This window comes from Cynocephalus volans, chromosome 11 (assembly GCF_027409185.1).
Source record: "Cynocephalus volans isolate mCynVol1 chromosome 11, mCynVol1.pri, whole genome shotgun sequence".
Lineage (NCBI taxonomy): Eukaryota > Metazoa > Chordata > Mammalia > Dermoptera > Cynocephalidae > Cynocephalus > Cynocephalus volans.
Window position 1 is genome coordinate 100,735,587 of NC_084470.1, and position 18,120 is coordinate 100,753,706.

Sequence of the window (18,120 nt, forward strand, 5' to 3'; positions counted from 1 at the left end):
TGGATGTCATGTTCTTTCATACCTCTTGGCAGCAGTCACTTTGTCCACTTAAACTAGGGCTCCTGCATCAGATTAATCAAGGGTGGAACCAGTATGAGGCGCCTCCTAACACAGCCCTTGACACGTAGAAGTCATTCAGTAAATATTTGCTGAATTGATCCCAAGCCAGTATCCTGATATAAACTTTTGATTCCTGGTTCCATGCACTATTCTTTGTACCCAGGCTTTTCAAATGGAAGCATTTGAACTGAAGATATAAGGCAGAGTAACAGGGGAGGAAAACATATCTCCCCAGGATGCCAGTTATTCCTGAGAATTAGGGGAGGAAAATGTTTTTGCATTTAATCAAAGCAGATATATTTTGGATGGGAATAAAAAATTCAAATGAGTTTTCAGGGTAAAATGTGAGGCTGCAAAGAAATTTGTCTTTGCCGTGGATCCCATTGGACCATGCCCTGAGTGTCTTAGGGAAAGGGATGGGTGTACTCTTTTGGCTCCTTGAGATACTTTGAGAATATTTGAAAGACACTTCAGCCACCTGCTTCATGTGGAATGCCCTTCTCTGTACTAGCTCTGTGAGACAAGTGCAACTATGCATGAAAGAATTCCTGTTATTCTGTATAGAAGAGGCATTTCACATTTTTGCTCTTGATGGAAGTTCTCTTCTACACATTTATTTGTGTGGGTATATGTTGGTTTTCCAAGGGGAGTTAAATTATTGAAGTCCCTACTATAAATCTATTTATTTATGAAATACTTTGGAATACAGGCTTCTTTGTAAGTTGTATTATGTAGATTAGTCATCCTTCAAGTGGAGTAAAAGAAATGGAAACTCCTATTTCCTGCCCAGCTGAGCTCCATGGGATGCCCACGCATGGTGGGGGTGTGGGGGAGAATGCTGAGATGGGGGTGGGGTTGAGGTGCAGATTGGCTGCGCAGGTGGTGTCAAGCTGTGCTAGCCTGGTGTACTCTCCTCTTCCCTTCCTGTAGCGAAGCAACCACCACGTGAAGATCTCCCACAAGAAAGTACGGAAGACCTTAGTATGCAGGGAACTGCAGCGCTCAGCCACTTGGATCAGCCCACACACAACTGATGACACAGGAGCCTCAAAGGTATCACAGAAGCCAGATACTGAAACAACTTAGACCCAGGTAAAGTCTGCTCATTTTTCTACATGAAGTAGTGGCACATCATAGAGAAAACCTTCTCGGAGATTTGTAGTCAAAGGTGGGAAATAGAGGGGAAGATAATGCAGATACATATGAGGTTTTTTTAAAAAAAAAAGAGATCCCAGAGCTAATTGAGAGAAAATCAGGAGTTAAAACAGGTGGTGTGAGGAAAGTGGAGACAGACTGGTCGGGCTCCCTCACCTCATATCTGGCTGACCATAACAGCTTGTCTGTTGTAAAGACGTTAACTGAGCATGTGCACCAAAGTGATCCTTGGCTATCTGACTCGCACCCATGTGTTACTTGGCTATCTGACTCTAGTATAAAAGACAATGGCTCTGATCCATGGGGGGCTGAGCTCGCATCTGAATAAAGCATGTCATCCTTGCCAATGGTTCCCAGGATCTTTCCAGTTACCTAGCTCGCGGCCTGCATATGAGGGGTCTGTGACCCAGTCTGCACAGGTTGGGTTTGAAGGGTCTGTGACTCAGCCTAACAGGTGGAAATAAAAAATAGGAGAGGCCAGAGACCATAACTAACCTACAAACCAATGTTTTGCTATCACAAACCTGTGTAGATCATTTTAATCTAAATTTTATTCTTAAAAGGACTTATACTCTCAAACAGTAGTTTTTAACCAGACCAACAGCATCAGTAACTCTGGGGATGGGAACCAGCAGTCTGTGTCTAATAAGCCCTTCAGGAAGTTCTTGCCTGATGCTAGTTAGGGTTTGAGAACCACTGCTCTAAAACTCAAGAATTCTGTGTTTTTTCCCCCACTTTATCCCCTTTTCCATAAATAGGATATAATGTAGTAGAGTTCTTTTTCTGATTTGCTACCTAGACATGGTAAAAATTAAAAAAAACCAAAGTTTAAAATACAGGGAAGGGTCCAGGTATCTGTATACTATGTGCTCATTGGAAGCACTCAGAACTTTGCAGCATGTGACAGTCCGCTGTAGGCTGTCATTTGTCATTGCAGCACAGTAAACATCCAGTGGGAGATGAGAAAGTTAAAAAAATTTAAACACCCAATAATGGTATCAACAGCTTTCTAATGCTTGCATAGGTCACATTTTACCAGTGAATCAGAGAACAGCTGATTGTGTTATTTTGTCTGTCCAGTACGGTGGCATGATGACATGGTTACTGTTTTTTGTGTTTTTAGAGGTTCTGGTCTCTGAGCACAGGTGCAGCATTACCCAGTGACACTGCAGGGCTGGGCAGCACTGGGCTGACACCTGCCCACCCCTGGCACACACACAAAGTATAGGAGGTCACAGCTGGTAAAGGAATAAAGCTAATTTGCAAAGGAATGACAACACAAAGGCCCCCCCATGTTCCAGAGGACATTACATTCATATATAATACTCTCTACTTCTAAACTTGTTTAACTCAAAATGTTCTGCTGCTGAAGATGAGCTATGCACATTAAGACTTGTTACTCTCTTGCTCAGAAACTTTTAGGATTAGGCAAAATTCTGCTTCCAGAATTAACAAATTCTTTGCTCTATCTTTTAAGTCCCACCATAAAATAACATCAGTAACCTTCACAGGCAAGTCTTCCTAAATGTGTCTTCGTGCATTGCAGGCACTGAGGTGCTGACTTGATTGGGAAAACTTCACCAGAGGTTTCATAGATCAATAGTGGGTGGAACCTTAAGGTTGGGAGAGACCTTAGAGGCAACTAGTCCTACTCCTCACTAATTGATCAGAGTTTTGGGCTCCTAGCTGTTTATAAGACATGGCCCAGGCTCAATATAACACATTCTGAAATCCACCCCCCCACCGCCTCCTCACGTGGAAATACTTTCAGGTGTAAGGAATTCTACCTCTTTCCTAGAGGCCCGAGCCAGTTCTCTGCCCTGAAAGCAATTCCCTTTGGTCTCTCTTGGCATTTACCCTCTTCTCTTTTATGCAGCTGCCATTCATTCACTGAGAAGACGATTACTGCACACCTGCCGGGTGCCAGACCCTGTGCTGAGCACGGGTGCATTCTGCCTACAAGTTCAGTAAGGCAAGAGCCAGTACACTAAGGTAAGAAAAAGAAATCATCCAGATTAGGAAGGAGGAAGTAAAATTGTTTATTTGGAGAAAACATGAACATCTATGCATAAAATCTGGTGGGACCTACAAAAAAGCTGCTAGAGCTAATAAAGGAGTTTAGTAAAGTTGCCAGAAAAAGATTTACATTTAAAGCAATTTTATTTCTATATACTAGCAATAAATAATTGGGAATTGAAATTTTAAGAAATTTCCAAGTACAACACTATAAAAAGAATGCAGTACTTACAGATAAGTACGTCAGAAAACATGTAAGACATATACATTGAAAACTATAAAATACTGCTGAAACTAAGGAAGACCTAAATTTATGGAGAGATATACCTTGTTTATGATTCAGAAGACTAAATATATTGCTAAGCTGTCAATTATCCGCAGTTTGATCACTAGAATCAACATAATCCCATTCAAAATCCCAGCAGGAGTTTTTTTTTTAATAGAAAATGCGAAGCTGATTCTACAGTTCCTATGGAAAATGGAAAGGACCTAGAGTAGCCCAAACATTATGTAATTTCAAGACTTTATATGTAATCAGTATAGCTGACAAATAGATCTTTGAAACAGCATGGAGAATCCAGAACTAGATCCACACATATCTGGCAATGAACTTCTGACAAAGGTGGAAAGACAATTAAATGGAGAAAAGAATGTCTTTTCAAGAAATGGAACTATTGGCTATTTATCTGCAAAAAATCACCCATACCTCGTGTCATATTCATAAACTAATTCAAAATGGGTTATAGACTTTAATGTAAAACCTAAAACTATAAAACTTGTAGAGGAAAAACAGAAAATTTTTGTTGAACTTGGGTTAGGCAAAGGTTTCTTAGATTTGACATCAGAAGCATGATTCATGAAAGTGAAAGTTGATAATTTGGACTTTATCAAAACAAACACTTTTCAAAGTAAATGATAAATACAAACCACAGACTGGGAAAAATTCACTACAGAGCATCTGTTTAACAAAGGACTTGTATCCAAAATATATAAAGAACTCTTAAAGCTCATTTAAGAAAAAAGCCCAGAAAAACATAACCCAGTAAAATAAACACTTTACCAAAGAAGATGTGTGGGTAGCAAAGAAGCACATTTTAAAATGCTCAAGATCATTAATCGTCCAATTTAAACCACAATGAGTTACCACTACACATTTATTAGAATAGCTAAAATTTGAAAGACTGATTATACCAAGTGCCAGGGTTTGTTTTGTTTTTTAATATTCTGGAAACTATATTTGATATATAACAGTATATAAAATTATTTTGTTTCTTTTTTATAGCTGCACAGTATTCTTTGGTTTATTCAATGTCTCTTTTATTGATGGACATTTTATTTCCAGTCTTGTTACTATAAGTAATACTGGAGTAACATAGTTTTGTGCATATATATTTTCAACATTTGTTGTTCCCCAGTATCTTTGTGATAGAGCTTTAGAAGTGGGATTGTTGAGTCAGTGGGTAAATACACACGTAATTTTGGGAGATGTTGCAAAATTCTCATTCATAGGGGTTGTATCATTTTGCATAGTGATCAGCAATGCATGAGAGTGGCTGTTTCCACCACATTCTCTCACCAGCAGAGTACGGGGTACTTCAAAAGCTTATGGAAAGATTCATATTATCTTTTAATTCTGTTTTTCCACTTTTTGAAGTATCCTCATATGTTATCAGATATTTGGATCTTGCCAAGGTAAATGAGAAATGGTGACTCAGTGTAGGCTTTATTTGTATTTCTTTCATTATGAACAGGGCAGAGTGTGTTTCCATATGTGTACAAGCTATTTATATTTCTTTTCCCAGATCCGTTCATTCTTTCAGCCCATTTTTCCATAGGTTTCCTGGCCACTTTCTTCTCTATTTGTGAAGCTTTTTATATTTTAGAAATAGTAATCCCTTTTAATATGTTACAAATATATTTTCTCAGGTTGTCACTGTCAAATTTTGCTTATTTTGAAATTTTTGTGGGGTGGGGGACTGAGCAAGTTTTTTTATATTTAAGTAATCAAATTTATAATTCTCTTCCCTTGTTGCTCCTAGATTTTGAGACATAACTAGGATTTAAGACGTAGAAATTTTTTTCTAGTACAGTACTTTTTCATTTTCATTTTTTCCATTCAGGTTTCTGATTCATTTGGAATTTATCCTTGTGAACAATGAGAAAAAGATCAATTTTATCATTTTCCATATGGTTATCTAGATATGCCAATGCCACATATTAAAAAGTCTGTTTTTTGGGCCGGCCCCTTGGCTCACTCTGGAGGTGGCGCTGAGGCCACGGGTTCGGATCCTATACAGGGATGGCCGGTGCGCTCGCTGGCTGAGCGTGGTGTGGACAACACCGTGCTGAGGGTAGCGATCCCCTTACTGGTCACAAAAATAATGTCTGTTTTTCTTCAGCTGACTTTTGTTTTATCCCAGATGTCCACTGCAGTGGGGTCTGTTTCTGGATTTCTGTCCCATCCCGTTTTTAGTATGTGTCCTTGGGCTGGTACCCTACAGAGTAATGACAGGGCCTGCCCTGCCCTCTCACTGCGCCCTTCATTGTTCTTCTCCTTAGGCTTTCCCTGCTTCATGCTTGATTGTTCTTCTGAATTGACTTTATATTCAACTTGAAGATATCTCTTTAAAGATGTTCAAATGCGGGGCCGGCCCGTGGCTCACTCGGGAGAGTGCGGTACTGATAACACCAAGGCCCCGGGTTCGGATCCCATATACGGATGGCCGGTTTGCTCACTGGTTGAGTGTCGTGCTGACAACACCAAGTCAAGGGTTAAGATCCCCTTACCGGTCATCTTTTTGAAAAAAAAAAAAAAAAGATGTTCAAATGCTTTTTTTTAATTCTGCAGTGTAAATGTCCCCAGTTTCCTCAACTTTTGGAAAGTGACTTCCAGACCATTCATTCTCCCTTCCTTTTCCATGAGTCAAGTAACCTTAAAATGTGGGATCCAGAACTGTACCCATTGGCATATGGGTGATGATGACATGACTGCACAGGATAAGGCTTTTTAAAGGGGTGTCACCAGAATGGGAGGCCTTGTGAGCAGCTGGAGCTTGGGCGGGGTGGAGTAAGCAGAGGTCGGAGGGCACGGGGCTGCTCCTTTCCTGTCTGGATGGGAGGGCTGCCGGGGGTCTCGGCACTTTGTGACATAGGGGCCAGCTCTGAGCAGCTGGAGAGGACTACCTTCCTCCTGTCCCTTGGCAACGGCCCATGGTCCTCTCACAGTAGCCCACTGGCCACCTCACTCAGGCCCCTTGCATCGCCCATTCTCTCAGCTCCTACGGCGGGCGACCCCATTCGTCACCTCCCCCGCTTGGATGCTTCTGCTCGGCTGCCGCGCTCACCCCCGCGCTGCTCCACAGTTGGTTCTTTCCGCGCAGGCCCCGCCCTCGCGGCGTTCACAGTGTTCACTATTGTCACCATGGTAACAGTGTTCTCAGTGTTCCGTGGCCGAAGAGCCGGCCTCGGGGCAGACTGAGTTCAGTCTCCTCTGTGAGCTGGTCTTCATTAGAGGACACGAGTCGTGTGCTGTTCCGCAGCGAAGCGTCTCACCCGCCGCCTGTCCATATGCGATGGAGGGAGTCCCTGCCATTGTGCCTCCTTTCGCCTCTTCGGACAGGGCGCTTTGGGGACCCCTGTCGGTGCTGTACACAGCCCTCACAGCCAAGCTGCTGGAGGTGATGATCCCTGTTCCCACGGAGGGACTCCAGTTCTGGCAGGCGGGTGGACGAGTTCTGAGCGGAGTGGGTGCCCTGACCGACCTGGCCAAGGAAATGGAGCGTGTCAGGCCCGAGGCAGGCAGGACGTTGCTGTGCTGTTTAGGGAGGCTAGTGGGAGTGTATTAGAAATTTCATCACTTGCTCATTTCTTACTGAACAGTTAGAAGTGGCAGGCACTGTGTTATGTTTAAAGCCACTATCCAAACACTGAGAGCCAGTGAGTCTTTTCCCAGTAGCCCCTGGCACTGTTGGGGGATGGGGTCAGTATGGTAGTTAACTCGGGTACTTGTAGAAGGCAGCAAAAACAGTGTGGAGCAGGCAGGCGTTTAATGGACTATCTCCCAGGAAACATTTAAAATTAAGGCGCCCGGGGCCGGCCCGTGGCTCACTCGGGAGAGTGTGGTGCTGAGAACACCAAGGCCCCGGGTTCGGATCCCATATACGGATGGCCGGTTCGCTCACTGGCTGAGCATGGTGCTCACAACACCAAGTCAAGGGTTAAGATCCCCTTACCGGTCATCTTTATAAAAATAAATAAATAAATAAAAAATAAAATAAAATAAAATAAAATTAAGGCGCCGAGTTTTATAGAAGACAGTTAAATTCAGGATTTATCTAGACCAGTTATCAGGACCTATCTGACTTAGCATTTGTCCTTGTTTACGTAAGAGTAGAATAAAATTAAAGTTTAAATTTTTAGAGGAATAACACATCCATTACCATCATATTGGTTTTATTTGCAGCCATGAAAGTTGATTACGTATACTATATTTCCATTTTTAGTCTTACATGGGTTTTTTTTTTTTTTTAAAGAAATAAAAACCACTTAACTAAGAGAAAAGTATCATCCAGAGGAACTCTAGCCATGTGTTGGACAAAGTGATGTGGCAGGGTCTCTGCTAACTGGAAATAAATGCTCAATGTAAAGACATTTAGACTGGTAATACTTAAAAACACTACTAGTCAAACAAGAAATGACATGGCCAACATCCTGTCCTTGAAGCAGTAAGAGCTATTGAAGCTTTTTGAGGGGGTACTTATCTGGTTGATTTTGGCATAAAATTTCTATGGCTGACTCTTTGTGAGTGCATTATTGCCAATTTCTTTAAGGCTTCCCATTATTTCTGATATGTCTATTTCAGTTTGTTGCTACATTGCCTGATGATGTTCAGCCTGGGCCAGATTTGTATGGACTGCCATGGCAACCTGTACTTGTAACAGCCTTCTTGGGAATTGTTTCATTTGGTGTATTCTTCTGGAGAACTGTCCTTGTTGTGAGTAAATTAATTTATACTTTAACTCATAAATGCAAGGGATGTTTTATAATCACTGGCCCTTTTGTTTGTTTCTTTTTCAGTAACATAAATGGAAATTAATGATTATCATTCAAGCTAACCTTATAAAATAGTGTAATCTTTGTGTGTTAGACTTAAGTGAACAAGATAACATGTATAAACTCAATGGGAAAAGTTCAATTTATGAATCCCTTTTATCAAAACCTAAAGATTAAGAATGAGGAGGGTGCACGTATGCACTATTAGTAGAACTTGGAATTCATACAGCCACTCTGAAAAGTAGCTTAGTGATATGTATAAGAAGTCTTAAAATGGTCATACCCTTTTATATAGTATAATATCATGTCTAATTATCTATCCTAAAGAAATAACCAATCATGCATTAAAGATCATGTGCAAGGGCATTCAGTGGAACAGTACTTATTAGAGTGAAAACTTGTCACAACCTAAATGATCCCTATTGTAGGGGAATTGTTAAATTATTGTATATCCATATAATGGGATATAAGGTGGCTTTACATATTTCAAAGACATTGGGGCACAGAAAGTGCTCACAATTTAACGTGAAGTGGAGAAAAGCAGAAACCAAGACTTTAAAGTATAGGTAAACTGGGTGTTATATAAAACACATATGTATACTCGGACGCACACAGAAAAAATGCTGCAAGGAAATACAATAGAATGATAAAAATTCTTATATCTACGTGATGAAGTAATTTTTCAGTTTTTTCCCCTTACGTATACAAGTATTTGCCAGATTCTCTGATTTGATCATGTGCTCAGAAAATATCTTATTTGGAAATACAGATTATATAATTTTCAGACACTATTAAATTTTTTTATCCTTTTTTTCTATACAGAATTTGACTTTCAGACATATATACGTATTTATATGTGTGTATACTCATACATAGTTTTATTGTACTGTATGTCATTCTGCTTCACAGTTTTTTAACATAATTGGGGGAAATAATTCTGTGTAAATGAACTTTGCAAATGAAAAGCTTTCATTTGAAACTTAACAGTTAAAGTGGCCAAAAGCATTGAATGCAATTCTTTCTAAAACTGAGTACTGTATTGTTTTATTGATTTCTTAATTATATTACATTGGACATATTATTGTTAATAAGTTTCCTCTCCTTGCCCAGTTGATTGTCAAATCACTCCCACAAGAAGGATTTTTTTGCCTGGCTTCTCTAGCCTCATGAGGTTTTTCCTCAGATAAAAGGAAAAAGGGAGAATAAAAGTGTGAACAGAAGGGGAAAAGGTGAAAACATTTTATATTTCTCACTCTTGTTTCTCCCACTTAAAATATCCTAACACCTATTTTGATTTGCACAAGGTTATGTACATTCTTTGTCCTGTTGCTTCTCAGCCTTAGCATTTGCCTTTTGGAAACCTGGTCCCTACCTGACTTTTAGTTTGGGTGAAAGCGAGCGAAGGAAGGTTACTCTCTCATTAGCTAGGCTGTGACAGTAGAGAAATAGTCATTTCTTTCCACATTGGAATTTTCTGAATGCATTTTTCTAGAACAGCATTATTGTAAGTGGTGTTTAGGTACTGTACTAATAGTGAGATACCATGGATGATTTTGTGGACTGGTCTGAAAATTCCATCACTATTTACAACATTTGAAAGGAGAAATGTATTTGGGGTTCCAAAGAAATGTAGTAGTATTTTTTTTAAATTAGTTACTGCTTAGATTTTATTATGCTGTAAATTTAGAGTTGTTTTCAGGGGATGATTTAGTTTTTGCCCTTTTAGAAAGATGTTAGCTGTTATTTCTCTCGTCTCTTGTGCATTTTGCTCTAGCAGTCTTTCTTTCCCTTTCAGATGTATGATCACTGTTTTTAGTGGCCTGGGAAAATTTAACGATCTAACTCATGAGAAGTATTTCTTCTTCTTCTTTTTTTTTTTTTCCTAAATGCCCTGTTTATTTAGCAGACAAGGTTCAGAAATGTACAGACACAATTTGTAGGCTGAGAAATCTCTGTGGAGTTGTTACTTCACAACTACACTTCACAAAAGCAGTAATGACAGCTTCTCGGCACATTAACCAGTCATTTTTTGTTTGAAGTGAACACAGTGAGAATGGATTATAAGGCCTATTTCTCTAACTCACCGTCAACTTGTTTTGCTCTAATCTTTAAGAACAAGTGGAGCCTTCACTTGATCAGCCACCTCCTTGCTGCTCAGCACCTCGACAATAGCAAGAACAAACTCAAAGCAGGTCCCAGGACCTCGGCTTGTAAGAATCAGGCCGTCCTTTTCCACACGATTCTGAATGGCTGTAATGACTTCCATTTATCATTTTGCTTTTAGCAAGTGGGTGTGTTGTAACTTTGCTTTCAAAACCTATTTCTTGAGCCAACAGAGCAGTAGGACCTGCACAGATGGCAGCTATGAGGCCCTTCCTGTTTTCTTGTTCCTTCAGTGTCTCTTTCACAGCAGCAGACTCAGATAAATTCTGTGCACCCAGATTACCTCCTAGAGAACCACCACATTATATGGTCCCTGTTTTTTTTGCATCTTCCAGACTGGCATCAGGACAAATGACAACATCACGGCTACACTGTACTGGGTCTTTTCCAGCCAGACCTGCAATGGTGACCTTAATCCCAACTCGTCTCATGACATCTACAGGGATGACTGTCTCCATTTCCTCTGCTCCCTTAGCCAGGATGACCAGAGCTCTTTTTGAAGCTCTGGTAATATTTTTATGTCATATTTTTTAAAGACCCAAACCTGACTGAAAGGGACCACATGCCCAGAAGTATTTCTAAACTCAGCCAATAGCCAACTTTGAATAAGATTTCAAAGATGTTTTCTGGTGAATGAAAGAGGCATATCTTAGTACAAAGATTATGCCTTTAATTTTGTTTCCTCAGAGTCTTTTTGAACAATCATGTTTCTAGACCTTGTTTTGGCTATTTTGGGTTATTAAATAAATGACTTTAGGTAAATAAGCATTAGTATATTCTGAAATATTAGCCATTTCTGTTGTTAAAGTTGTGTTCATTTTGTAAGATTGGTGCTCATTTAATAGATATATAAACATGTCTTTAGCTGCAAGATATATTTACCTTAGTGCTTTTGTCTATCGAGACTATTTATGGAGTATCGCCACCAATTAAATTTGAAATTCTTTCTAACCTTTTCTTTTTTTTTCAATCCTATGAATTCATTAGGCTGAGTCAAACCATTATTAAACTGTCACTTGGTTATGATTTTTCACCATTATATTATGAGATATATATATTTATTAATAAAATGTTCAATATCAAATTTAATTTTATTTCTCTCTCTTCCAGGTAAAGAGTAGAGTTTATCAAGGTAAAATTTTAGACTTATTTTGTCTTTTGTGCTGTTTCCTCTATATTGGTGTTTGTTATGAGTTTTATATAAGCTAGGAGTAGATATGATGACTTCTTGTGTCTGATTGACTTATTAGCTCCCGAAAGTTTTAGTTTTCCTGGGTCGCTAGGTTGGATGATGGAGTAGATGGTGGTTATACAAACGGATAGGAGATGAGGAACAATAAATTGTGGGAGTAGAGAGAAGATGACCAGTTTAATTTGAGGCACCCTGACTTTAGATGTTAATGCGATGCAGATTTATTACAGGTGAACAATGTTCCTGTGGTAATGATTTACTCAATACACAAAATATTTATTAAACTAGATAATTTGAGGAATAGAAATATCAATCAATATATTTGCATTTCTTTCTGTTTTTCTTTGTAAATGACATGTATTTGAAGGGATCCCATTTTCTGAGAAGAAATGTTCTTCATGCAGAGAGGAACATCAAGCTATAACATTTTACTATATTTCCCATTTTTGAAATATATTTAAACTAGAATCTCATTTAAATAAGGATTCTATTAGAAGAATATTTTTCTTAAATTTTAATAATATTTTTATATCCTTATTGCTGTTAACTACAGATGGCTCTTTAAAAAGTCATAAAAGTTTTGAAAAGAAGTTCTTTTTCCTCATAGTGCCAAGTAACATGTCTTTGCTGCTAATACATTGGGTAACAATTTTATTTAGTGACTTATTGATTTTTGCCCCCTTTTTAGTCACTGAACAGCAAATTTCTGACAAGGTGAAAAACATCACAAGAGAAAATCAAGAACTTGTACAAAAGTTGTCAGATTATGAACAGAAGGTATAATGATTTTTTTAGTTTTGTTCCCCGTTGTTCCCGCTTGAATAATTTCTGCTTGTTTTATAGTTACTATAAATTTAGTTATTATAGTATTGTTAAATCATATTTTCTTATTATTTCCTACCAACCATTGAGATCTTAAGCAGTCATCATATGTGTAAAGCACTGCTTCCTTCTGTAAAGGGTCGCTTATTTGGAAATAAGTTTTGGTAGAACTATAATTTATATTTTTGAATTCTGAATGCTTTATTTTACATAGATCAAGGAATCAAAGAAATATATTCAAGAAACGAAGAAACAAAATATGATACTTTGTGATGAAGCAATTGAATATAAGGTAAAATTCCCTCCTTGGGATTACATTCTGGAAACGTAAGTAAAAGTAATGAGTAGTTATTACTAATCTTAATATCTTTTTTTGTAGGATAAAATCAAGACACTTGAAAAAACTAATGAAATTCTGGATGACAGAGCTAAAAGTCTTCGTGTTATGTTAGAATCTGAGAGAGAACATACTGTCAGGAATCGGGACTTGGTAAGAGTTTTGCTGCTAAGTGTTTCTGTAGTTTGGCTTTTGAAATATTTTGTATACTGCATGAGTTGAACAGGATATTTTCCATGCTGTTATCTAAAGTAAGAGTGGGAGTCAGAGAAGTTGAACCTACTTCTGTCCATTTTTGTGGAATTTTAAATTCTAATATAACTTAAAGTGGTTTTATGGAAGTATTTTTGTCCTCAGCTCTGGGTAATTTTCATATTACTTGGTTCTGTCCTCTGAAACATGTAGAGCAACTAAGAAACTGTAACTATGATAACCGTAACAGTCCTTATATTTTGTTTTATAACTTCTTTTTGAGTAAACTTTTTACTTTAGTTTTAGAATTATATGAAAGTTGCAAAGACAGTAGAGAGGGTTCCTGTATGTCCTACACGCAGTTGAGCTTGACCACCTAGCAAAGGTAGTCTTTCCAGGTTTTTCCACTGTAAAATTACTCTTTTTCCACCTTTTATATACTGGACTCTTTGGAAGGAAGTTACTGTGCATAGCCCACAGTCCAAGAGGGGAGAGTTATGGCCCACCTCCTTGAAGAGCCAGTATCTTCATAAATTATTTGGAATTTCTTCTGTATGTGAAATTTATCTTTTCTCCCTCAAGTCCTGCCATTTTTAATTCAGGCAAGAGAATTTTTAAAGCATCCTTGGGTTTGTTTGTTTGTTTGTTTTTCTCTACGACTAGAAAAAAATTACTGATTTGAATTGGTTTACTTGGAAGTTTTTTCATTTTCTTTGCTTTCACTTTTCTGTCTGGTCATCTACTACATTACCTCATAACCAGGAAGATTGTGGATGTCATGAAATATTTGTGCCCTCAATTATGTTTCCTCTTTAAGGTTTTGATTTTTCCCCTATGCCAAAACTGGTTCACATGCTTTTACCTGAAACATACAGGATGGCAGTGGGATATGTATTCTTATTGTTTCTTCTTTTTGGCATATATCCTGATGTTTCTACTAAAATCCTAATACATGTTTTGTGTTCTGTTTCCACATGGCAGATATTAGAAAACAGGAAATTTATAGAGAAGTTAAACAATATTATCTCCATGAATGCTTCAGAAATTTCAGAGGTAAAGCTGACTACAATTCCTACGGAATAGTTATACTATGTTTTAGTTTTGTTGAGGAGCAAAAATTTGATGTCTGCTAAAATATGCAGAAAATGAAAACTACGTTATTTCTGGTTGGCAAAGTGTAAACGTGTTTGTCCTTTGGAATTCATTCACTAATAGGAATGTTTTAACATTAGGTTCAAATTGGTCTTAATGAAGCTAAGCCTCATGAAGAGAAGGTGAAGTCTGAATGCCACCGGGTTCAAGAAGAAAATGCTAGGCTTAAGAAGAAGAAAGAACAGGTAAAAAAAAAAAAATTGATATCCTAGGTCATGTAAACTAGATAACTGAATGCCATTACCTCATGAATATTTTTTCTCAGATCTGCTTTTAAGGTACTGAAATGAGCACACAGAATTCTGTTCTTAGATATGCAAAGCTTAAACTATGCTTCCAAAACTGAGTGCATGTCTACATTCTTATCTGTTCCGGAGTTCCTGTTCTTCTGTATAATTTATTGTAGCTATTGGAGTGTTTAGTCTTTGTTTTATCAAACATTAACCAACTATCAGCTTGAGTAGCTTCAAAGGTGTAATAGATTGGCTTTATAGACCAAAGAAGTAGGTATTTTTTAACCCTTCTTTGAGTAACTAACTGCTTCATTGGCCAAGGGAAGGTTACATGATCAGGAGTCTGGACTTGGGAGACGATAGGACATGCCCTTCCATTCCTACTGGAAGTGAGTTATTTGAATCGGCTGCAATTTTCCGAAGGATGCAGTGAACTGGATCAACTTCCTTGACAGATCTGGTGTTCACGCTATAGCTCTGAGTGTTAAGACCACTCTCCCCTCTCCCTCATCAAGAGTCTTAACCCATAGTGACAGGTCAGGGAGGGGCTTAGTTTCTTACTTCCCAGTCTCATTCACATAGTTCTAATGTCTTCAGTGCAAAAGCCTTAACATGTAGGAATTTGACTTTTCAGTTGCAGCAGGAAATCAGAGACTGGAGTAAATCACATGCTGAACTCAGTTAGCAAATCAAATCATTTAAGAAGTCTCAGAAAGATTTAGAAGTAGCTCTTACTCACAAAGATGATAATATTAATGTAAGTTCGTTCCCATGAATACATGCTTAATTCTCATGAATTCTCATGAAATTTGCTGAATTAAAATTGAGAGGCTCTTACAGATCCCCTTTTGCTTCTTTTCTAGGCTTTGACTAATTGTATTACACAGTTGAATCGGTTAGAGTATGAGTCTGAATCTGAGAATCAAAATAAAGGAGGAAATGAGTCAGATGAATTAGCAAATGGAGAGGTGGGAGGTAAGATCAGTCTCAGGAGGTTGGACCCCTTGTTACCTTCCTGTCTTTAATTTAGTACACTGATGCTGCTTCTCAGCTGGCTGAATTTCCTCTTAAGCTTTAGAGTGGTAGACATATCATTGGATTTCTATATATGTCTGTCTGCATTGGGCAGAGGTGGTTTCCTGGGGTGTGATATAGCAATTGGCATGCAAAGAACACTAAAGTTTTTTTTTTCCCATCCCATTGAGAACTAGTTAACATACACTGGAACTGTACTGGTCATGTTTTACACCTCTAAGTATTGAACACACACAATAGGAGAAACTTGTTTCTCAGCTACACAGAGATGGCATATGATTTTAATACTCATCTCTGTAGCTGTGTGGTTTGAAGGCTTACAACCAGTTTTAAGAGTACTCAGGTGGTTGGAGCTATAACCTAGGCTGTGAGAGTGGATCCTACAGGGTAGCAGTGTTTACTGATGAGGAAAATGTTTCTAAATACAGTCTCCCAAGCAATAATCAGCCACAATGTATATCGACAAAATAAAATAAAATAAAATATAATAAATAAATAAATAAATAAATAAATAAATACAGTCTCCCAAGTTGGCTATTGGTTGCATTAGTGGGTGTTTTAAACCACATCTGGTAACAGATTCTGGGGGAGAACAGAGGAGTGACTCTTTCTAAAATAAGACACTTAGGGCCGAGCCCGTGGCGCACTTGGTAGAGTGCTGCGCTGGGAGCGCAGCGACGCTCCCGCCGGGGGTTCGGATCCTATATAGGACTGAGCAGTGCACTCACTGGCTGAGAGCCGGTTACGAAAAAAAAAAACGACAAAAAATAAATAAATAAATAAATAAAAATAAAGAGAAAGTCAGAATCAATGAGGCTAGTCTCTGCATAGAGTCATGTAGGATAGAACTCCCTTTTAAAAAAAAATAAATAAATAAAAAATAAAATAAAATAAGACACTTACCGAGGCAGAGATCTGAGAAAGAAGACAGAGCTTCATCTCACATATTTCTTCTTGCTCAAAAAGAGCATGGATAACATTTTTATTGTACAAACTTGGAATTTACGTTTTAAATTATATTTGTAATTCTCTTAAAAATCAATTAGTCTCGTTACTTCTGTTGGCTAATTTGTTATTTTCTTTTAGTATTTAAACACGATAATTGTTTAGTTTTGGGGAAGTCAAGAAAATATAGAGTAGAAAAAGCAATAAAAGCCTTCTGTTTTTTAGGTAACCGGAATGAGAAAATGAAAGATCGAATTAAGCAGATGATGGACGTCTCTCGGGTATAGTCCTTTTTATAGACTCACATAAGTGCTTGTGAATTCTTACAATGCCTCACTTTTAAGAATACTTCTCTCTTCTGTACTTTTTAGACACAAACTACAATATCAGTAGTTGAAGAGGATCTAAAACTCTTTCAATTTAAGCTAAGAGCCTGGATAGCCACAAAATGTAATCTGCAAGGTAGGTTGCTTCTTGAAAAGAAACCACCACATATTGGAAAGATACAAAATATCATTGGGAAGATGAGGAATGGCTTTCTGCTTTGTTCTTCTCACCCCTGTCGGCACCATCTTCTCAACCACGTTCTGAAGTCCTTGTGCGCACACATAGAGCTCAACTGTTTTATCCTTTACAGTTGAAATAAAGCAATTAGAAAAGGACCGCAGTTCACTGCAGTCTGCCAAAGCTGGACTGGAGGAAGAATGTAAAACCCTGAGGCAGAAAGTGGAGATTTTGAGTGAACTATACCAGCAGAACGAGATGGCTCTGCAAAAGTAAGATTTTCATTGTTAGTTGTTAACACAATTGTCATGACTGAGTATGTATACTAATATAGATAATTTTATCTTAAAGATTATTGACAGTTTTTTCCATCTGTGATTGGTATGTGTTGTCTTTCCTTCTTTCCGATTTGTTTCCCATAACTTGCATTTTTCTTTCTGATCTGACCAGTCGTCAGCAATTGTTGCCTGTAATTCATGTGAGGGGCGCGGTTTACTGGTAGCAGCAGTTGCTGTTGCACACGTGGTTCTTTTCTGCAGATGCACACCCTGTCTGTAGTCCACCACTTACTCCATTCGCCTTTCTTTGTGGTCAGTTATGTAATTCTGATTAGTCTTACATTTGTTTTACTAGCTCTTGATATAGTCTCTTCAAATTCCAGGTGCTTTGTATGACATGTTTTTTAGTAGAATAAGAACTTCAAAAGGAATATTTAGTTATTAAAAGTATAGGACTTAATATAATCAAATATTCAGACTAATCATGATGTAATTCTGGTAAGGATATTAGTAGTTTCGAATACAAAAATATCTGTTTGGTGTGTATACTTCGGTATTAATCTTTTGAAATATACATCTCAAATTTGGAGCTAAGTATCTCTCGAAAGATGTATTTTTGTAGTCTATTTTGAGGTTTTTCTCCACAAAAATATTTGAATTCCTAAAAATAGCTTGTCTGTGGCATTGCTATTTGTGTTTACTCTTATACTTTACTCAGTCTGGGAGAAGGCCTGTATTGCTGAATAAAGGTAACTTCTTAAAAAATGCTTGTACTGCCTGATGCCATTAAACACTGAAACCACACCATTAGCTTTTCTCTAATTCTGCGCTCATCAAGCAACCAGTTTAGATTTCCAAATTTTGTTAAGGCCAGCTAGAAAAACCTGGCCCAGTTCAGAGAAACATTCCTCTTTTCATTATCTTTTCTAAGAATAAGCATGTCTCTGCCCTAATAGTAGTGTGAATCATGTAAGTGACAGTTTT

At 38.0% G+C, this 18,120-nt stretch overlaps 1 pseudogene; it reads left to right on the forward strand.

Annotated features, from left to right (window-relative positions):
• The window catches only part of LOC134390166 (transport and Golgi organization protein 1 homolog), a 40,006-nt pseudogene that overhangs the window by 12,153 nt on the left and 9,733 nt on the right, over positions 1 to 18,120 (forward strand).